General features: G+C 45.1%; 1 protein-coding gene across 1 annotated transcript in view; it reads left to right on the forward strand.

Annotated features, from left to right (window-relative positions):
- Positions 1–4,575: 4,575 nt before the first annotated feature.
- LOC128697218 (glycine receptor subunit alpha-3-like) overlaps positions 4,576–22,674 on the forward strand; it is a 75,207-nt gene continuing 57,108 nt past the window's right edge. The window contains exon 1 of the mRNA XM_053788779.2: positions 4,576–4,857. The gene's annotated coding sequence lies outside the window, so the exon portion shown is untranslated. The remainder of the gene's footprint in view (positions 4,858–22,674) is intronic.

The following is a 22,674-nucleotide window of genomic DNA, read 5'->3' on the forward strand; positions in this document are numbered from 1 at the left end:
GTTAGGGTGGTGAGAGGGTGCATGGCTAGTTAAGGTGGTAAGAGGGCACATGACTAGTTAGGGTTTTGAGAGGGCGCATGGCTAGTTAAGGTGGTAAGAGGGCGCATGACTAGTTAGGGTGGTGAGAGGGCACATGGCTAGTTAGGGTGGTGAGAGGGTGCATGGCTAGTTAAGGTGGTAAGAGGGCACATGACTAGTTAGGGTGGTGAGAGGGCGCATGGCTAGTTAGGGTGGTGAGAGGGCACATGGCTAGTTAGGGTGGTGAGAGGGCGCATGGCTAGTTAGGGTGGTGAGAGGGCGCATGGCTAGTTAGGGTGGTGAGAGGGCACATCGCTAGTTAGGGTGGTGAGAGGGCGCATGGCTAGTTAGGGTGGTGAGAGGGCGCATGGCTAGTTAGGGTGGTGAGATGGCGCATGGCTAGTTAGGGTGGTGAGAGGGCGCATGACTAGTAAAGGTGGTGAGAGGGTGCATGGCTAGTTAGGGTGGTGAGAGGGCGCATGACTAGTAAAGGTGGTGAGAGGGTGCATGGCTAGTTAGGGTGGTGAGAAGGCGCATGGCTAGTTAGGGTGGTGAGAGGGCGCATGACTAGTAAAGGTGGTGAGAGGGTGCATGGCTAGTTAGGGTGGTGAGAGGGTGCATGACTAGTAAAGGTTGTGAGAGGGCGCATGGCTAGTTAGGGTGGTGAGAGGGCGCATGGCTAGTTAGGGTGGTGAGAGGGCGCATGACTAGTAAAGGTGGTGAGAGGGCGCATGGCTAGTTAGGGTGGTGAGAGGGCGCATGACTAGTAAAGGTGGTGAGAGGGCGCATGGCTAGTTAGGGTGGTGAGAGGGCGCATGGCTAGTTAGGGTGGTGAGAGGGCACATGGCTAGTTAGGGTGGTGAGAGGGCGCATGGCTAGTTAGGGTGGTGAGAGGGCGCATGGCTAGTTAGGGTGGTGAGAGGGCGCATGGCTAGTTAGGGTGGTGAGAGGGCGCATGGCTAGTTAGGGTGGTGAGAGGGCGCATGGCTAGTTAGGGTGGTGAGAGGGCGCATGGCTAGTTAGGGTGGTGAGAGGGCGCATGGCTAGTTAGGGTGGTGAGAGGGCGCATGGCTAGTTAGGGTGGTGAGAGGGTGCATGGCTAGTTAAGGTGGTGAGAGGGCGCATGGCTAGTTAGGGTGGTGAGAGGGCGCATGGCTAGTTAGGGTGGTGAGAGGGCGCATGACTAGTTAAGGTGGTGAGAGGGCGCATGGCTAGTTAGGGTGGTGAGATTGCACATGGCTAGTTAGGGTGGTGAGAGGGCGCATGGCTAGTTAAGGTGGTGAGAGGGCACATGGCTAGTTAGGGTGGTGAGAGGGCGCATGGCTAGTTAGGGTGGTGAGAGGGCGCATGACTAGTTAAGGTGGTGAGAAGGCGCATAGCTAATTAAGGTGGTGAGAGGGTGCATGGTTAGTTAGGGTGGTGAGAGGGCGCATGGCTAGTTAAGGTGGTGAGATGGCGCATAGCTAGTTAAGGTGGTGAGAGGGTGCATGATTAGTTGAGGTGGTGAGAGGGCGTGTGGCTAGTTAAGGTGGTGAGAGGGCACATGACTAGTTAAGGTGGTGAGAGGGCGCATGGCTAGTTAAGGTGGTGAGAGGGCGCATGACTAGTTAATGTGGTGAGAGGGCGCATGGCTAGTTAGAGTGGTTAGAGGGCACATGGCTAGTTAAGGTGGTGAGGGTGCATGGCTAGTTAGGATGGTGAGAGGGTGCATGACTAGTTAAGGTGGTGAGAGGGCGCATGGCTAGTTAGGGTGGTGATAGGGCGCATGACTAGTTAAGGTGGTGAGAGGGCGCATGGCTAGTTAAGGTGGTGAGAGGGCGCATGACTAGTAAAGGTGGTGAGAGGGCACATGGTTAGTTAAGGTGGTGAGAGGGCACATGGTTAGTTAAGGTGGTGAGAGGGTGCATGGCTAGTTAAGGTGATGAGGGCACATGACTAGTTAAGGTGATGAGGGCATATGATTAGTTAAGGTGGTGAGAGGGCACATGGCTAGTTAAGGTGGTGAGAGGGCACATGGCTAGTTAAGGTGGTGAGAGGGCACATGGCTAGTTAAGGTGGTGAGAGGGCACATGACTAGTTAAGGTGGTGAGAGGGCACATGACTAGTTAAGGTGGTGAGAGGGCACATGAATAGTTAAGGTGGTGAGAGGGCACATGACTAGTTAAGGTGGTGAGAGGGCACATGACTAGTTAAGGTGGTGAGAGGGCACATGGCTAGTTAGGGTGGTGAGAGGGCACATGGCTAGTTAGGGTGGTGAGAGGGCACATGGCTAGTTAAAGTGAGAGGGCACATGGCTAGTTAAGGTGATGAGAGGGCGCATGGCTAGTTAGGGTGGTGAGAGGGCGCATGGCTAGTTAAGGTGGTGAGAGGGTGCATGGCTAGTTAAGGTGGTGAGAGGGTGCATGGCTAGTTAGGGTGGTGAGAGGGCGCATGGCTAGTTAAGGTGGTGAGAGGGCGCATGGCTAGTTAAGGTGGTGAGAGGGTGCATGGCTAGTTAAGGTGGTGACAGGGCGCATGGGTAGTTAAGGTGTTGAGAGGGCGCATGACTAGTTAGGGTGGTGAGAGGGTGCATGGCTAGTTAAGGTGGTAAGAGGGCACATGACTAGTTAGGGTGTTGAGAGGGTGCATGGCTAGTTAAGGTGGTAAGAGGGCGCATGACTAGTTAGGGTGGTGAGAGGGCGCATGGCTAGTTAGGGTGGTGAGAGGGTGCATGGCTAGTTAAGGTGGTAAGAGGGCACATGACTAGTTAGGGTGGTGAGAGGGCGCATGGCTAGTTAGGGTGGTGAGAGGGCGCATGGCTAGTTAGGGTGGTGAGAGGGCGCATGGCTAGTTAGGGTGGTGAGAGGGCGCATGGCTAGTTAGGGTGGTGAGAGGGCACATGGCTAGTTAGGGTGGTGAGAGGGCGCATGGCTAGTTAGGGTGGTGAGAGGGCGCATGGCTAGTTAGGGTGGTGAGAGGGCGCATGGGTAGTTAGGGTGGTGAGAGGGCGCATGACTAGTAAAGGTGGTGAGAGGGTGCATGGCTAGTTAGGGTGGTGAGAGGGCGCATGACTAGTAAAGGTGGTGAGAGGGTGCATGGCTAGTTAAGGTGGTGACAGGGCGCATGGGTAGTTAAGGTGGTGAGAGGGCGCATGACTAGTAAAGGTGGTGAGAGGGTGCATGGCTAGTTAGGGTGGTGAGAGGGCGCATGACTAGTAAAGGTGGTGAGAGGGTGCATGGCTAGTTAGGGTGGTGAGAAGGCGCATGGCTAGTTAGGGTGGTGAGAGGGCGCATGACTAGTAAAGGTGGTGAGAGGGTGCATGGCTAGTTAGGGTGGTGAGAGGGTGCATGACTAGTAAAGGTTGTGAGAGGGCGCATGGCTAGTTAGGGTGGTGAGAGGGCGCATGGCTAGTTAGGGTGGTGAGAGGGCGCATGACTAGTAAAGGTGGTGAGAGGGCGCATGGCTAGTTAGGGTGGTGAGAGGGCGCATGACTAGTAAAGGTGGTGAGAGGGCGCATGGCTAGTTAGGGTGGTGAGAGGGCGCATGGCTAGTTAGGGTGGTGAGAGGGCACATGGCTAGTTAGGGTGGTGAGAGGGCGCATGGCTAGTTAGGGTGGTGAGAGGGCGCATGGCTAGTTAGGGTGGTGAGAGGGCGCATGGCTAGTTAGGGTGGTGAGAGGGCGCATGGCTAGTTAGGGTGGTGAGAGGGCGCATGGCTAGTTAGGGTGGTGAGAGGGCGCATGGCTAGTTAGGGTGGTGAGAGGGCGCATGGCTAGTTAGGGTGGTGAGAGGGCGCATGGCTAGTTAGGGTGGTGAGAGGGCGCATGGCTAGTTAGGGTGGTGAGAGGGCGCATGGCTAGTTAGGGTGGTGAGAGGGCGCATGGCTAGTTAAGGTGGTGAGAGGGCGCATGGCTAGTTAGGGTGGTGAGAGGGCGCATGGCTAGTTAGGGTGGTGAGAGGGCGCATGACTAGTTAAGGTGGTGAGAAGGCGCAATACTAATTAAGGTGGTGAGAGGGCGCATGGCTAGTTAGGGTGGTGAGAGGGCGCATGGCTAGTTAGGGTGGTGAGAGGGCGCATGGCTAGTTAAGGTGGTGAGAGGGCGCATGGCTAGTTAGGGTGGTGAGAGGGTGCATGGTTAGTTAGGGTGGTGAGAGGGCGCATGGCTAGTTAAGGTGGTGAGATGGCGCATAGCTAGTTAAGGTGGTGAGAGGGTGCATGATTAGTTGAGGTGGTGAGAGGGCGTATGGCTAGTTAAGGTGGTGAGAGGGCACATGACTAGTTAAGGTGGTGAGAGGGCGCATGGCTAGTTAAGGTGGTGAGAGGGCGCATGACTAGTTAATGTGGTGAGAGGGCGCATGGCTAGTTAGGGTGGTTAGAGGGCGCATGGCTAGTTAAGGTGGTGAGGGCGCATGGCTAGTTAGGATGGTGATAGGGCGCATGACTAGTTAAGGTGGTGAGAGGGCGCATGGCTACTTAAGGTGGTGAGAGGGCGCATGACTAGTAAAGGTTGTGAGAGGGCGCATGGCTAGTTAGGGTGGTGAGAGGGCGCATGGCCAGAATGAGGAGTGGTGGGCGGCAGACAGATGGAGTCACAGTCCAACAGTAGACAGTGGGTGGGTGGTGACACAGTCACCATCTACACACCATTTATACTACACGCCACTCACCGCCCTCGTCCACCCACCGCCCTCGTCCACCCACCGCCCTCGTCCACTCACCGTCCTCGTCCACTCACCGCCCTCGTCCACTCACCGCCCTCGTCCACCCACCGCCCTCGTCCACTCACCGCCCTCGTCCACTCACCGCCCTCGTCCACCCACCGCCCACCTCCACCCACAACACTGCTATATACCTGCCACTGTAAGTACCACATTAATAAACAGTGCTAAGTTCTCTAAGTTGTGTTTGCCAAGTTGTCTAAGTTGTGGAAATAAATGGTGTAAAATACCGACACAATGGAAATATAAACACATATGCAGTATAATGTGATCCTTTATTGACTACGTTTCGCCCACACAGTGGGCTTTTTCAAGTCACAAACAGATCTACCTGGGGTGGAAGGAACGCGAGTATTTATAGTCAGGTTCAGAATGCTGAGGTCAGGTGGAGAATGCTGCATCTGATGATGTACCGAGTGGGGTTATAGAGTCTAAAATCTTGGGTAGCTTGGAAAGGAGGTTGGATAAGTTTGTGAGCAGACCTACAGTGTTCTTATGTGGGATAGCGATGAAGAAGTTTCTTGGCAAGTTTGGTTTTGGTGTCGTGGTGAGAGTAAAAGTGGAGAAGATCGTTTTGGTTGGTGGGTTTTCGATAGACTTTAAAACGAAGTTCGTGGTCAGCTTTGCAGAGCAGAACATCAAGGAAAGGAAGAGTGTTGTCGACTTCTTCTTCAAGTGTGAACTGGATTGAAGGCTCGACCTGGTTGAGCTTGTCTTGGAGAGCTTTAACTCCTAAACGCTTCAATGTTAAAGCTCTCCAAGACAAGCTCAACCAGGTCGAGCCTTCAATCCAGTTCACACTTGAAGAAGAAGTCGACAACACTCTTCCTTTCCTTGATGTTCTGCTCTGCAAAGCTGACCACGAACTTCGTTTTAAAGTCTATCGAAAACCCACCAACCAAAACGATCTTCTCCACTTTTACTCTCACCACGACACCAAAACCAAACGTGGTGTAATTATAGGCTTCTTCCTGCGTGCACTCAGAATCTGCAGCAATGAGTTCCTTGAAGAAGAATGCACGATGATTGAACAAGTATTTTCTAAACTCCACTATCCTCGTCACTTCATCAGAGACTGCAGACGACGGGCATTAAACATCTTCAACACACCCAGAGAAGACACTGCCGAGAAGAGATACATAGTCCTCCCCACCAACTCCATTGCCAAACACGTTTCCAACATCTTTTCCAATACCTCATTTCAAGTATCTACCTCCACAACCACGACCATCAAGGACATTACCAGTGATAGGACAAGCTTCCACCCTCTGCAGGGGAATACATAATCCCCAATACGCAAGCAGGTCTGACGACACAAGGAATGCCTGCGTACAACACCGTAATTCAAACAACTTGATAAACTACAGAAACTCAAGACTTATCGCCACAGAAGACAACACTCAATACCGAAGAATCCTGGAATCATCACTTATTTCTATATCCGACAACTTCAACCAGAATAGTGGCTTCTATAACATAGCTGAACCACTTGCCAAGAAACTTCTTCATCGCTATCCCACATAAGAACACTGTAGAAGGTCTGCTCACAAACTTATCCAATCTCCTTTCCAAGCTACCCAACTTTTTAGACTCTATAACCCCACTCGGTACATCATCAGATGCAGCATTCTCCACCTGACCTCAGCATTCTGAACCTCACTATAAATACTCCCGTACCTTCCAACCCAGGTAGATCTGTTTGTGACTTGAAAAAGCCCACTGTGTGGGCGAAACGTTGTCAATAAAGGATCACATTATACTGCATATGTGTTTATATTTTCATTGTCTAAGTTGTGTTTGCCAAGTTGTCTAAGTTGTGTTTGCCAAGTTGTCTAAGTTGTGTTTACCAAGTTGTCTAAGTTGTGTTTACCAAATTGTCTACGTTGTTTACCAAATTGTCTAAGTTGTGTTTACCAAATTGTCTAAGTTGTGTTTACGAAATTGTCAAAGTTGTGTTTGCCAAGTTGTCTAAGTTGTGTTTACCAAGTTGTCTACGTTGTTTACCAAATTGTCTAAGTTGTGTTTACCAAATTGTCTAAGTTGTGTTTACCAAATTATCTAAGTTGTGTTTACAAAGTTGTCTAAGTTGTGTTTACCAAGTTGTCTAAGTTGTGTTTACCAAATTGTCTAAGTTGTGTTTACCAAATTGTCTAAGTTGTGTTTACAAAGTTGTCTAAGTTGTGTTTACCAAGTTGTCTAAGTTGTGTTTACCAAATTGTCTAAGTTGTGTTTACCAAATTGTCTAAGCTGTGTTTACCAAGTTGTCTAAGTTGTGTTTACCAAATTTTCTAAGCTGTGTTTACCAAATTGTCTAAGTTGTGTTTACCAAGTTGTCTAAGTTGTGTTTACAAAGTTGTCTAAGTTGTGTTTACAAAGTTGTCTAAGTTGTGTTTACCAAATTGTCTAAGTTGTGTTTACCAAGTTGTCTAAGTTGTGTTTACAAAGTTGTCTAAGTTGTGTTTACCAAGTTGTCTAAGTTGTGTTTACCAAATTGTCTAAGTTGTGTTTACGAAATTGTCAAAGTTGTGTTTGCCAAGTTGTCTAAGTTGTGTTTACCAAGTTGTCTACGTTGTTTACCAAATTGTCTAAGTTGTGTTTACCAAGTTGTCTAAGTTGTGTTTACCAAGTTGTCTAAGTTGTGTTTACCAAATTGTCTAAGTTGTGTTTACCAAGTTGTCTAAGTTGTGTTTACCAAATTGTCTAAGTTGTGTTTACCAAGTTGTCTAAGTTGTGTTTACCAAATTGTCTAAGTTGTGTTTACCAAGTTGTCTAAGTTGTGTTTACCAAGTTGTCTAAGTTGTGATTACCAAGTTGTCTAAGTTGTGTTTACCAAGTTGTCTAAGTTGTGTTTACCAAATTGTCTAAGTTGTGTTTACCAAGTTGTCTAAGTTGTGTTTACCAAGTTGTCTAAGTTGTGTTTACTAAATTGTCTAAGTTGTGTTTACCAAGTTGTCTAAGTTGTGTTTACTAAGTTGTCTAAGTTGTGTTTACCAAGTTGTCTAAGTTGTGTTTACCAAGTTGTCGAAGTTGTGTTTACCAAGTTGTCTAAGTTGTGTTTACTAAGTTGTCTAAGTTGTGTTTACCAAGTTGTCTAAGTTGTGTTTACCAAGTTGTCTAAGTTGTGTTTACCAAGTTGTCTAAGTTGTGTTTACCAAGTTGTCTAAGTTGTGTTTACTAAGTTGTCTAAGTTGTGTTTACCAAGTTGTGTTCACTAAGTTGTGTTCACTAAGTTGTGTTCACTAAGTTGTGTTCACTAAGTTGTGTTCACTAAGTTGTGTTCACTAAGTTGTGTTCACTAAGTTGTGTTCACTAAGTTGTGTTCACTAAGTTGTGTTCACTAAGTTGTGTTCACTAAGTTGTGTTCACTAAGTTGTCTAAGTTGTGTTTACCAAGTTCTCTTCACCAAGTTGTCTAAGTTATGTTTACCAAGTTGTCTAAGTTGAGTTTACCAAGTTGTCTAAGTTGTGTTTACCAAGTTGTCTAAGTTGTGTTTACCAAGTTGTCTAAGTTGTCTTCACCAAGTTGTCTAAGTTATGTTTACCAAGTTGTTTAAGTTGTGTTTACCAAGTTGTCTAAGTTGTGTTTACCAAGTTGTCTAAGTTGAGTTTACCAAGTTGTCTAAGTTGTGTTTACCAAGTTGTCTAAGTTGTGTTTACCAAGTTGTCTAAGTTGTCTTCACCAAGTTGTCTAAGTTATGTTTACCAAGTTGTTTAAGTTGTGTTTACCAAGTTGTCTAAGTTGTGTTTACCAAGTTGTCTAAGTTGAGTTTACCAAGTTGTCTAAGTTATGTTTACCAAGTTGTCTAAGTTGTGTTTACCAAGTTGTTTAAGTTGTGTTTACCAAGTTGTCTAAGTTGTGTTTACCAAGTTGTCTAAGTTATGTTTACCAAGTTGTCTAAGTTGTGTTTTCCAAGTTGTCTAAGTTATGTTTACCAAGTTGTCTAAGTTGAGTTTACCAAGTTGTCTAAGTTGAGTTTACTAAGTTGTCTAAGTTGTGTTTACCAAGTTGTCTAAGTTGAGTTTACTAAGTTGTCTAAGTTGTGTTTACCAAGTTGTCTAAGTTGTGTTTACCAAGTTGTCTAAGTTGAGTTTACTAAGTTGTCTAAGTTGTGTTTACCAAGTTGTCTAAGTTGTGTTTACCAAGTTGTCTAAGTTGTGTTTACCAAGTTGTCTAAGTTGTGTTTACCAAGTTGTCTAAGTTGTGTTTACCAAGTTGTCTAAGTTGTGTTTACCAAGTTGTCTAAGTTGTGTTTACCAAGTTGTCTTCACCAAGTTGTCTAAGTTGTGTTTACCAAGTTGTCTAAGTTGTGTTTACCAAGTTGTCTTCACCAAGTTATCTAAGTTGTGTTTACCAAGTTGTCTAAGTTGTGTTTACCAAGTTGTCTTCACCAAGTTGTCTAAGTTGTGTTTACCAAGTTGTCTAAGTTGTGTTTACCAAGTTGTCTAAGTTGTGTTTACCAAGTTGTCTAAGTTGTGTTTACCAAGTTGTCTAAGTTGTGTTTACCAAGTTGTCTAAGTTGTGTTTACCAAGTTGTCTAAGTTGTGTTTACCAAGTTGTCTAAGTTGTGTTTACCAAGTTGTCTAAGTTGTGTTTACCAAGTTGTCTAAGTTGTGTTTACCAAGTTGTCTAAGTTATCTTCACCAAGTTGGCCTGATGGTCTGGTGGCTATAACTCCCGCTTCACACACGGAGGGCCCGGGTTTGATTCCCGGCGGGTGGAAATTCCGACACGTTTCCTTACACCTGTTGTCCTGTTCACCTAGCAGCAAATAGGTACCTGGGTGTTAGTGGACTGGTGTGGGTCGCATCCTGGGGGACAAGATTAAGGACCACAATGGAAATAAGTTAGACAGTCCTCGATGACGCACTGACTTTCTTGGGTTATCCTGGGTGGCTAACCCTCCGGGGTTAAAAATCCGAACGAAATCTTAGCTTATCTTATCTTATCTTGTCTAAGTTATCTTCACCAAGTTGTCTAAGTTGTGTTTACCAAGTTGTCTAAGTTGTGTTTATCAAGTTGTCTAAGTTGTGTTTACCAAGTTGTCTAAGTTGTGTTTACCAAGTTGTCTAAGTTATCTTCACCAAGTTGTCTAAGTTGTGTTTACCAAGTTGTCTAAGTTATCTTCACCAAGTTGTCTAAGTTGTGTTTACCAAGTTGTCTAAGTTGTGTTTACCAAGTTGTCTAAGTTGTGTTTACCAAGTTGTCTAAGTTGTGTTTACCAAGTTGTCTAAGTTATCTTCACCAAGTTGTCTAAGTTGTGTTTACCAAGTTGTCTAAGTTATCTTCACCAAGTTGTCTAAGTTGTGTTTACCAAGTTGTCTAAGTTGTGGTTACCAAGTTGTCTAAGTTGTGTTTACCAAGTTGTCTAAGTTATCTTCACCAAGTTGTCTAAGTTGTGTTTACCAAGTTGTCTAAGTTCTGTTTACCAAGTTGTCTATGTTGTATTTACCAAGTTGTCTAAGTTATCTTCACCAAGTTGTCTAAGTTGTGTTTACCAAGTTCTGTTTACCAAGTTGTCTAAGTTGTGTTTACCAAGTTGTCTAAGTTGTGTTTACCAAGTTGTCTAAGTTGTGTTTACCAAGTTGTCTAAGTTGTGTTCACCAAGTTGTCTAAGTTGTGTTTACCAAGTTGTCTAAGTTGTGTTTACCAAGTTGTCTAAGTTGTGTTTACCAAGTTGTCTAAGTTGTGTTTACCAAGTTGTCTATGTTGTGTTTACCAAGTTGTCTAAGTTGTATTCACCAAGTTGTCTAAGTTGTGTTTACCAAGTTGTCTAAGTTGTGTTTACCAAGTTGTCTAAGTTGTGTTTACCAAGTTGTCTAAGTTGTATTCACCAAGTTGTCTAAGTTGTGTTCACCAAGTCGTCTAAGTTACCTACTAGCTAAGTTACTCTAAGTCGTACATTCTCCATGCCGGTACTAAATGGTGGACTGATACCAAGAAACAGAAAAATCTAACCTGTGTACAGTTCACGAGATTGACTAATTTGGACTAATGAAGTCACTCGTGGCTTAGGTTAATTACAATTCGTCAGGAAAGAGGCCACTCGTGGCTTAGGTTAATTACAATTCGTCAGGAAAGAGGCCACTCGTGGCTTAGGTTAATTACAATTCGTCAGGAAAGAGGCCACTCGTGGCTTAGGTTAATTACAATTCGTCAGGAAAGAGGACAAGTGTTTCGTGACGCGGGTCACAGCGTCCTCGTGTAGCAACTTGGCTGTAAGGGTCACATCAGTCCCCGTCTTAATGTTAATTTTCCACTATAATCTACCTTGCCCATAATTTATGTCACGTTTGCTGGCCACAAGTCAGAGCTAAAACGAGACCAGAACAAGTCAGAGCTAAAACGAGACCAGAACAAGTCAGAGCTAAAACGAGACCACAACAAGTCAGAGCTAAAACGAGGCCACAACAAGTCAGAGCTAAAACGAGACCAGAACAAGTCAGAGCTAAAACGAGGCCACAACAAGTCAGAGCTAAAACGGGACCAGAACAAGTCAGAGCTAAAACGAGACCAGAACAAGTCAGAGCTAAAACGAGGCCACAACAAGTCAGAGCTAAAACGAGACCACAACAAGTCAGAGCTAAAACGAGGCCACAACAAGTCAGAGCTAAAACGAGACCAGAACAAGTCAGAGCTAAAACGAGGCCACAACAAGTCAGAGCTAAAACGAGGCCACAACAAGTCAGAGCTAAAACGGGACCAGAACAAGTCAGAGCTAAAACGAGGCCACAACAAGTCAGAGCTAAAACGAGACCAGAACAAGTCAGAGCTAAAACGAGGCCACAACAAGTCAGAGCTAAAACGAGGCCACAACAAGTCAGAGCTAAAACGGGACCAGAACAAGTCAGAGCTAAAACGAGGCCACAACAAGTCAGAGCTAAAACGAGGCCACAACAAGTCAGAGCTAAAACGGGACCAGAACAAGTCAGAGCTAAAACGAGACCAGAACAAGTCAGAGCTAAAACGAGGCCACAACAAGTCAGAGCTAAAACGAGACCACAACAAGTCAGAGCTAAAACGAGGCCACAAGTCAGAGCTAAAACGAGACCAGAACAAGTCGGAGCTGCAACGAGGCCACAACAAGTCAGAGCTAAAACGAGGCCACAACAAGTCAGAGCTAAAACGGGACCAGAACAAGTCAGGGCTAAAACGAGGCCACAACAAGTCAGAGCTAAAACGAGACCAGAACAAGTCAGAGCTAAAACGAGACCAGAACAAGTCAGGGCTAAAACGGGACCAGAACAAGTCAGAGCTAAAACGAGGCCACAACAAGTCAGAGCTAAAACGAGGCCACAACAAGTCAGAGCTAAAACGAGACCAGAACAAGTCAGAGCTAAAACGAGACCAGAACAAGTCAGAGCTAAAACGAGACCAGAACAAGTCAGAGCTAAAACGGGACCAGAACAAGTCAGAGCTTAAACGGGACCAGAACAAGTCAGAGCTAAAACGAGGCCACAACAAGTCAGAGCTAAAACGAGACCAGAACAAGTCAGAGCTAAAACGAGGCCACAACAAGTCAGAGCTAAAACGAGGCCACAACAATTCAGAGCTAAAACGGGACCAGAACAAGTCAGAGCTAAAACGAGGCCACAACAAGTCAGAGCTAAAACGAGGCCACAACAAGTCAGAGCTAAAACGAGGCCACAACAAGTCAGAGCTAAAACGAGACCAGAACAAGTCAGAGCTAAAACGAGACCAGAACAAGTCAGAGCTAAAACGAGACCAGAACAAGTCAGAGCTTAAACGAGACCAGAACAAGTCAGAGCTAAAACGGGACCAGAACAAGTCAGAGCTAAAACGAGGCCACAACAAGTCAGAGCTAAAACGAGACCAGAACAAGTCAGAGCTAAAACGAGGCCACAACAAGTCAGAGCTAAAACGAGGCCACAACAAGTCAGAGCTAAAACGGGACCAGAACAAGTCAGAGCTAAAACGAGGCCACAACAAGTCAGAGCTAAAACGAGGCCACAACAAGTCAGAGCTAAAACGGGACCAGAACAAGTCAGAGCTAAAACGAGACCAGAACAAGTCAGAGCTAAAACGAGGCCACAACAAGTCAGAGCTAAAACGAGACCACAACAAGTCAGAGCTAAAACGAGGCCACAAGTCAGAGCTAAAACGAGACCAGAACAAGTCAGAGCTAAAACGAGGCCACAACAAGTCAGAGCTAAAACGAGACCAGAACAAGTCAGAGCTAAAACGAGACCAGAACAAATCAGAGCTAAAACGAGACCAGAACAAGTCAGAGCTAAAACGAGGCCACAACAAGTCAGAGCTAAAACGAGACCACAACAAGTCAGAGCTAAAACGAGGCCACAAGTCAGAGCTAAAACGAGACCAGAACAAGTCAGAGCTAAAACGAGGCCACAACAAGTCAGAGCTAAAACGAGACCAGAACAAGTCAGAGCTAAAACGAGACCAGAACAAGTCAGAGGTAAAACGAGACCAGAACAAGTCAGAGCTAAAACGAGACCAGAACAAGTCAGAGCTAAAACGGGACCAGAACAAGTCAGAGCTAAAACAAGGCCACAACAAGTCAGAGCTAAAACGAGGCCACAAAAAGTCAGAGCTAAAACGAGGCCACAACAAGTCAGAGCTAAAACGAGGCCACAACAAGTCAGAGCTAAAACGAGGCCACAACAAGTCAGAGCTAAAACGAGACCAGAACAAGTCAGAGCTAAAACGAGACCAGAACAAGTCAGAGCTAAAACGAGACCAGAACAAGTCAGAGCTAAAACGGGACCAGAACAAGTCAGAGCTAAAACGAGGCCACAACAAGTCAGAGCTAAAACGAGGCCACAACAAGTCAGAGCTAAAACGAGGCCACAACAAGTCAGAGCTAAAACGAGGCCACAACAAGTCAGAGCTAAAACGAGACCAGAACAAGAGCTAAAACGAGACCAGAACAAGTCAGAGCTAAAACGAGACCAGAACAAGTCAGAGCTTAAACGAGACCAGAACAAGTCAGAGCTAAAACGGGACCAGAACAAGTCAGAGCTTAAACGAGACCAGAACAAGTCAGAGCTAAAACGGGACCAGAACAAGTCAGAGCTAAAACGAGACCAGAACAAGTCAGAGCTAAAACGAGACCAGAACAAGTCAGAGCTTAAACGAGACCAGAACAAGTCAGAGCTAAAACGAGGCCACAACAAGTCAGAGCTAAAACGAGGCCACAACAAGTCAGAGCTAAAACGAGGCCACAACAAGTCAGAGCTAAAACGAGGCCACAACAAGTCAGAGCTAAAACGAGGCCACAACAAGTCAGAGCTAAAACGAGGCCACAACAAGTCAGAGCTAAAACGAGGCCACAACAAGTCAGAGCTAAAACGAGGCCACAACAAGTCAGAGCTAAAACGAGGCCACAACAAGTCAGAGCTAAAACGAGACCAGAACAAGTCAGAGCTTAAACGAGACCAGAACAAGTCAGAGCTAAAACGAGGCCACAACAAGTCAGAGCTAAAACGAGGCCACAACAAGTCAGAGCTAAAACGAGGCCACAACAAGTCAGAGCTAAAACGAGGCCACAACAAGTCAGAGCTAAAACGAGGCCACAACAAGTCAGAGCTAAAACGAGGCCACAACAAGTCAGAGCTAAAACGAGGCCACAACAAGTCAGAGCTAAAACGAGACCAGAACAAGTCAAAGAGCCAAGCACTACTCAACCTTGTAAAACACAGGTCCTGGACAGAGGTAAGATTCATCAGGAAATAGGACCAGTGTTTCCTCGCTCCCATCTTGTTCCTCATCCTTATATCCGACATAGACAAGGATGTCAGCCACAGCACCGTGTCTTCCTTTGCAGATGACACCCGAATCTGCATGACAGTGTCTTCCATTGCAGACACTGCAAAGCTCCAGGCAGACATCAACCAAATCTTTCAGTGGGCTGCAGAAAACAATATGAAGTTCAACGATGAGAAATTTCAATTACTCAGATATGGTAAACATGAGGAAATTAAATCTTCATCAGAGTACAAAACAAATTCTGGCCACAAAATAGAGCGAAACACCAACGTCAAAGACCTGGGAGTGATCATGTCGGAGGATCTCACCTTCAAGGACCATAACATTGTATCAATCGCATCTGCTAGAAAAATGACAGGATGGATAATGAGAACCTTCAAAACTAGGGAGGCCAAGCCCATGATGACACTCTTCAGGTCACTTGTTCTATCTAGGCTGGAATATTGCTGCACACTAACAGCACCTTTCAAGGCAGGTGAAATTGCCGACCTAGAAAATGTACAGAGAACTTTCACGGCGCGCATAACGGAGATAAAACACCTCAATTATTGGGAGCGCTTGAGGTTCCTAAACCTGTATTCCCTGGAACGCAGGAGGGAGAGATACATGATTATATACACCTGGAAAATCCTAGAGGGACTAGTACCGAACTTGCACACGAAAATCACCCACTACGAAAGCAAAAGACTTGGCAGACGATGCACCATCCCCCCAATGAAAAGCAGGGGTGTCACTAGCACGTTAAGAGACCATACAATAAGTGTCAGGGGCCCGAGACTGTTCAACTGCCTCCCAGCACACATAAGGGGGATTACCAACAGACCCCTGGCAGTCTTCAAGCTGGCACTGGACAAGCACCTAAAGTCAGTTCCGGATCAGCCGGGCTGTGGCTCGTATGTTGGTTTGCGTGCAGCCAGCAGCAACAGCCTGGTTGATCAGGCTCTGATCCACCAGGAGGCCTGGTCTCAGACCGGGCCGCGGGGGCGTTGACCCCCGGAACTCTCTCCAGGTAAACTCCAGGTAAACTCTGTCTTAGCTATATAATCCACAGCTGGAGCTGTTGGTCCTCTGTTCGAATCCTTCCACTGGCTTACCATTCCACCACTGGAACTTCCCTCCCTTTCCTTGGATCCAATCTGACTGGTTCTCATTCCCCAGGCGATGATCCCCGCGAGTTTAGCGTTCCTTCCCCATTAACGCAATAATAAGAAGCAGTGAAATGAGCCATTGAGGTTTAAATGAAGGAAGGGTTCAATTCCTTGAACCCAGAGCTCAACACTGGCATCTGGGGACCTCCATCCAGACGGGGCTTTTGATCCAATGGGACAGACCAGACGCCCATTACCATGGATCAATGTTAATTGCCTCCAAGAACTGTGTTTACCTGGAGTTTACCTGGAGAGGGTTTCGGGGGGGTCAACGCCCTCGCGGCCCGGTCTGAGACCAGGCCTCATGGTGGATCAGGGTCTGATCAACCAGGCTGTTACTGCTGGCGACTCCTACGGGTTAACAGACGCTCGATAATTGAGAGGTCTCACATGATGGCCCCAAAATACCGTGGTTAAGTGCTGACTCTCTCTGTATCGAGTGAACGAGCAGACGTGTTCCAGTACTGGCCGTAATAACATGCCACATTAATTGCACCTAACATCCAGCCTTGTGATATTAGGTACGTACTGGAGTAAACAGGTCCCTATAATCTACCGTGTACATAATTACCATCGCATTTGCTTTGTTTCGTAAGGTCAAGTCCAGGATCTTACCTTAATAGGTTAGGTTAGGTAAGGTTTGTCAGGAAACAGAACAAGTGTTTCCTGACGCGGGTCTTAGATGATGACCCGCCTTTGGAGCTTTGGTCATCTGACCGAGGCCTTCCGCTGGCTTACCGGTCCACCCCTTTAAAATTATGGTCATATAACCAGTTTTATGTCTAACTCTTACCTTAATTCGTGGTACAACTTAACAAATCTGAGAACAGTCGTGTTGTAGAGGTCAGAACTTTGCTCACACCTCTACAATTGTCAACAAAGATTTGTTAACTTACACCATGAATTAAGATCCTGGACTTGACCTCAGGAAAACAAAGGAAATGCAATAGTAATTATGTACAAGGTACGTTATAGGGGAAATGTAACGTTATTAGAAGTTAGCTAGTTTAATATGTTTATTATGCACCCCATACCCATCCTGTGGGCGGTAGTCAAAAGATTACAGAGGTACATAATTGGTCCAGGGACTGGACTCCAAAGTTTTGATAGCTGAGCAAGTTACAAAGGTAATGAACTAGATCTGGTCATAATCATGACCAAGTTACAAAGGTAATGAGCTCCAGGTAGAGCTGGTCACACTCATGAATAATTGCAAAGGTAATGAATCATAAACACATTAATCATGAGAATTTACAAAGGTAATGAGCTCCAGGTAGAGCTGGTCAAAATCATGACAAGTTTCAAAGGTAAAGAATGATAAACACGTTATCACATGATTACAATCATAGACAAATTACAGAGTAATGAGCAGTTGACAAACATAGCAGGGAATTCATCCATTGCCCCAACAACAGATGTTGCTAGGTGCTCCTTATGGGTCCCCTCAAGGGAGGTCCCTTGATGCTGGTGAGGGGCTCTAGATCTAGGGAATTGGATCTGTGCTCCAATTTCCTGAATTAAGCCTGTATGCATTCCATCCCCGCTTTCCCACAGGCGCTGTATAATCCCTACGGGTTTAGCTGTATAATCCCTACGGGGTTAAAGGCCACCTATCCTGGATTTATGACCAATGCTTTAGTACATCTTATCTCTATCTTACGTTTTTTTCCAAATTTAGTCTATTTAAGTTCTCAATTCGCTATCCCCGGCAGCCTATTTATATCCCCATTATACCTGTCAACCACGTATCTCTTCTTCTACGTCTTCTCTGTCTTCGTAGGTAATATCTGACTAGTTCTGAGGGATTTTCTACCCTTGTAGTCCTGCCCTAAGCTAGGATTCTTTGTTGATTGCCTATTTAACCAGGCTGTTGCTGTTGGCTACCCGCTGTCCCACATTGACATCATATCCTGGTTACTCTGACCTACAGTCCGGCGCTGGACACCTGAAGTCATCACTTGACCAACCGGGTTTGTGTGCGGCCAACAGTAACAGCTTGGTTCATCAGGCCCTGATCCACCACGAGGCCTGGTCACAGACCGGGCCGAGGGGGCATTGACCCCCTGAAACCCTCACCAGGTATACTGCAAGCATCAAATGGTATTAAATACTAACACGTGAATAATGTCGAACTAGGTAAGACACATATGCAACAGTTATGTATCTTTATTTCGAAACGTTTCGCCTACACAGTAGGCTTCTTCAGTCCAGTACAGAAAAGTTGATAGAAGCAGAAGAGACGTGAAGACGATGTAATCAGTCCATCACCCTTAAAGTTTTGAGGTGGTCAGTCCCTCAGTCTGGAGAAGAGCATTGTTCCATAGTCTGAAACAATATGGAGATGAAGTGACAGGATGGAGCCTTATATAGCGCCAGGAGGTGAGACTGAAGAAGCCTACTGTGTAGGCGAAACGTTTCGAAATAAAGATACCTAACTGTTGCATATGTGTCTTACCTAACAACCTGTCGGTATTTTATACCATTTTGATGTTCAATGGCGCACTAGTTTATATTCAACCGTCTCGCTCACAGAGGCTCTGTAAATCTCGTGTATTTTCTCTACATGTCTGTACTATACACACATTATTTACCGTATTTCGCGGCTTATAAGACGCGGCTTGAAAGGATTTGTTTTAGTTTCAATGGCTGGGCATCGGACGTAACTAAGATTATTATTATAATCAAGGGGGAAACGCTAAACCAGGAGGATTATACAGCGTCTGGGGGGGGGATGTGGAAGGCATTCAGGCTTAATTCGGGGAACTGGAGCACAGATCCAATTCCCTAAATCAAGAGCCCCTCACCAACATTAAGGAACCTTCCTTGAGGGGGACGTAACTGAGAAAGCTACACCTCACCCCAAACTTATAGTCCCGTCACTGACCTTCAGTTTACAGGACGCAGGCTGGTTTTTGGAGACATTTTATGGGCAAAATGCGTCTAATAAGCTGCGAAATACGGTAAATAACGTTTAAAGCAAACTTTAAATGCTTTACAATAAAGATTTTATTAGTAAGTTTATTCAGGTATACACACAGTTACGTAGAATTATCATACATAGCAGCATATGTGTAGAGAACCTGGGATAACCCAAAAAAGTCAGACAAAGTGACTTATTTCCATTGGGGTCCTTGATTCAGCAGTTGTTTCTTTGGGAAGATAAGAACATAAGAACATAAGAAAGAAGGAACACTGCAGCAGGCCTACTGGCCCATTCGAGGCAGGTCCAAGTCTCCTACCGGCTAAAGCCAATACCCCAACATAAGAACATAAGAACATAAGAACGAAGGAACACTGCAGAAGGCCTACTGGCCCATGCGAGGCAGGTCCAAGTCTCCTACCGGCTTAAGCCAATGCACCCAACCTTGTCAGGTCAGGTCACATTGACTTAAGGGAGGAACACGGCAACCGACCTGGTAGCACAAGCTATCAGGTCCAACTCACACCCACCCACATCCACTCATGTATTTATCCAACCTATTTTTAAAACTACACAACGTTCTGGCCTCTATAACTGTACTCGGGAGTTTGTTCCACTCATCCACAACTCTATTACCAAACCAGTACTTTCCTATATCCTTCCTGAATCTGAATTTTTCCAACTTAAAACCATTGCTGCGAGTCCTGTCTAGGCTAGATATTTTCAGCACACTATTTACATCCCCTTTATTTATTCCTGTCTTCCATTTATACACCTCAATCATATCCCCCCTAATTCTACGTCTTTCTAGAGTGTGCAGATTCAGGGCCCTTAGTCTATCCTCATAGGGAAGGTTTCTGATACATGGGATCAACTTTGTCATCCTCCTTTGTACATTTTCCAGAGAATTTATATCCATCCTGTAATACGGTGACCAAAACTGTGCAGCATAATCTAAATGAGGCCTAACCAAGGATGTATAGAGTTGAAGAACAACCTGAGGACTCCTATTATTTATGCTTCTTGATATGAAGCCAAGGATTCTATTAGCTTTATTGCGAACACTTATGCACTGTTGTCTTGGTTTCAGATTACTGCTAACCAGAACTCCTAAATCTTTTTCGCAATCCGTAATATTAAGATCTACATTATTTAGTTTATATGTGACATGGTTATTGTCCTGTCCAACATTTAGAACTTTGCATTTGTCTATATTAAACTGCATCTGCCACTTCTCCGACCACTGCATCAGTCTATTCAAATCTTCCTGGAGTGCTCGAATGTCCTCGTCAGAATGAATTCGACGGCCTATTTTGGTGTCATCGGCAAACTTGCCGATGTCGCTCTTTATGCCCTCATCTATGTCGTTTATGTAGATTGTGAACAGCAGGGGGCCCAACACTGACCCCTGTGGAACACCGCTCGTAACGCTTCCCCACTCTGATTTCTTCCCATTTATGCAAACTCTCTGCTGCCTATTTGTCAACCATGCCTCTATCCAGGAAAAAATTTCTCCTCCTATTCCATGTGCTTTAATTTTCCTCAATAGTCTCTGATGTGGGACCCTGTCAAAAGCCTTACTGAAGTCCATATACACAATATCATATTCATTACCATGATCTACCTCCTCAAATACCTTAGTGAAAAAAGTTAATAAATTCGTAAGGCAGGAACGCCCCTTTGTAAAACCATGCTGAGATTCGTTGATTAATTTATGCTTTTCAAGGTGGCTACGAACTGCCTCGGCAATTATTGATTCCATAAATTTTCCCACTATGGAGGTTAGGCTTATTGGTCTATAGTTCGAAGCTAAGGACCTGTCACCTGTTTTGAAAATAGGTATCACATTTGCCATTTTCCACTTATCTGGCACCATGCCAGTTTGTAGTGATATGTTGAAAAGATTAGCCAAAGGTGTGCTAAGCTCCTCTTTACATTCCTTTAGAACCCTTGCATACAGTTCATCAGGGCCTGGGGATTTGTTAGGTTTTAATTTATCTATTTGCCTAAGGACCATGTCACTCGTGACCCTAATCGTGCACAGTTTATTATCGTCCTGTTCTACATAATTTATCATTGCTGGAATATCGCTGGTATCCTCCTGTGTAAAAACTGAGAGGAAGTATGTGTTAAAAATTCTACACATTTCCTTATCACTGTCAGTGAGCAGACCCGAGGAACTTTTGAGTGGGCCTATCTTGTCCCTGATCTTACTTCTGTATACCTGAAAGAATCCTTTTGGGTTAGTCTTCGATTCTCTTGCAACTTTAACCTCATAATCTCTTTTTGCTTTTCTAATTCCCTTTTTTATTTCTCTCTTTAACTGAATATATCGATTTCTTAATTGCCCCTCTCCTCTTTTGATTTGCCTATATATGCCTCTCTTTTGACCAATCAGATATTTTAATCTATTGTTCATCCATTTAGGATCATTTTTGTTTGATCTGATTTCCCTATTTGGAACATAATTTGACTGAGCAGCTAGAACTATGCCCTGGAAAGCATCATATCGGCAACCATCACCACCTACCTGACCCTTAGTCAGGTCATTCCAGTTCAGCCCACCTAAGTAATTTTTCAGTCCTATGAAATCAGCCAAGCGAAAGTCAGGGACGGAGCCTTGATTGCCATTATTAGGGGAATTCCATGATATATTAAAACTGAGTGATTTGTGATCACTTTCCCCAAGCTCATCATTAACCTCAAGATTATTAATTAGTGTTTCCCTACTGGCAAGAACCAAGTCAAGGAGGTTATTTCCCCTAGTTGGCTCTGTCACAAACTGTTTTAAAAAACAATCCTGGATCGTATCAAGAAAGTCACCTGACTCTAAATTTCCTGTCAAATTGCTCCAGTCAATCTGTCTATAGTTGAAATCTCCCATTAGCACAACATTTTCGTATGTAGATGCCTTACGAATTTCGTCCCATAGAAGTTTACTGCACTCCCTATCAAGATTTGGGGCCCTGTAAATCACACCCAAAATTAATTTTTCTCGGCCCTCGAGAAGCTGTAACCAAACAGATTCAGTGGCTGACGCTTCTAATTTAATATCTTGTCTAACACAACAATTTAAATTGTCTCTGATATACATCGCTACTCCACCACCTTTCCTGTTGACCCTGTCAGTGTGGAATAATTTATAGCCTTGTATGTGACATTCAGAGGGCATCTCTCTATCTTTCAGATTGAGCCAGGTCTCTGTTATAGCAATAATATCTATGTTTCCTGCACTTGCAATTAATCTTAGCTCATCTATCTTATTTCTTACACTCCTGCTATTAGTATAGTAAACCTTAAGGGAGCTAGTCCCTTGCTGCCCTCTGCTGTCCCCCTTTGTTTGCTGACCTGATCTATTGTCTTTATTGATAACTTCATGCTGAATGCCTTTTATACATTTACTGTTTCCAACCCAAGTGTTGCAACCTGCTTGTTTCCCACACACACCCATACCTCTATCTTCCATCAGTTTAAAATCATAGGCATTTCACCAATGGCCTTATCAATCGAGTCTGCAAGTGCTACCACCCCAGCCCCAGAGAGATGTACCCCATCCCTTGCATACATATCATGTTTGCCATAAAAGTTGTTCCAGTTGTCAATGAATGGGATTGCAAGTTCCTTGCAGTATCTGTCTAGCCAGCAATTTACACCAATTGCCCTAGACAACCATTCATTTCCTACTCCCCTTCTAGGCAAGATGCTACATATGATTGGGATCCCTCCCTTAGACTTAATGAAATCTATAGCTGACCTGTACTTATCCAGCAGCTCTTCTCTCCTACCCTTCCCAATATCATTTCCACCAGCACTGAGACAGATAATGGGCTTGTTCCCATTACCTGACATGATATTATCCAGCCTGTTGACAATGTCCCCAACACCAGCTCCAGGGAAGCACACTCTATCTCTCATCTTCTTATTCCTATTACAAAAAGCACGGTCAATGTATCTTACCTGAGAGTCTCCAACCACAAGAATGCGCTTACCTCCATTAGCAGGGGCAGTAGTACCCTTACCTTCACCATTTTAATGCACATTCATCCTGAAGAACAGAGAAGCGATTTCCTACCTTCAGATCTTCACTCTTAACTTTCCTTACTCTGATGCGCCTTCCATTACTGTGAACCACTCGCCACTTGTAGCA

This window comes from Cherax quadricarinatus, chromosome 89 (genome assembly GCF_038502225.1).
Source record: "Cherax quadricarinatus isolate ZL_2023a chromosome 89, ASM3850222v1, whole genome shotgun sequence".
Taxonomy (NCBI): Eukaryota; Metazoa; Arthropoda; class Malacostraca; order Decapoda; family Parastacidae; genus Cherax; species Cherax quadricarinatus.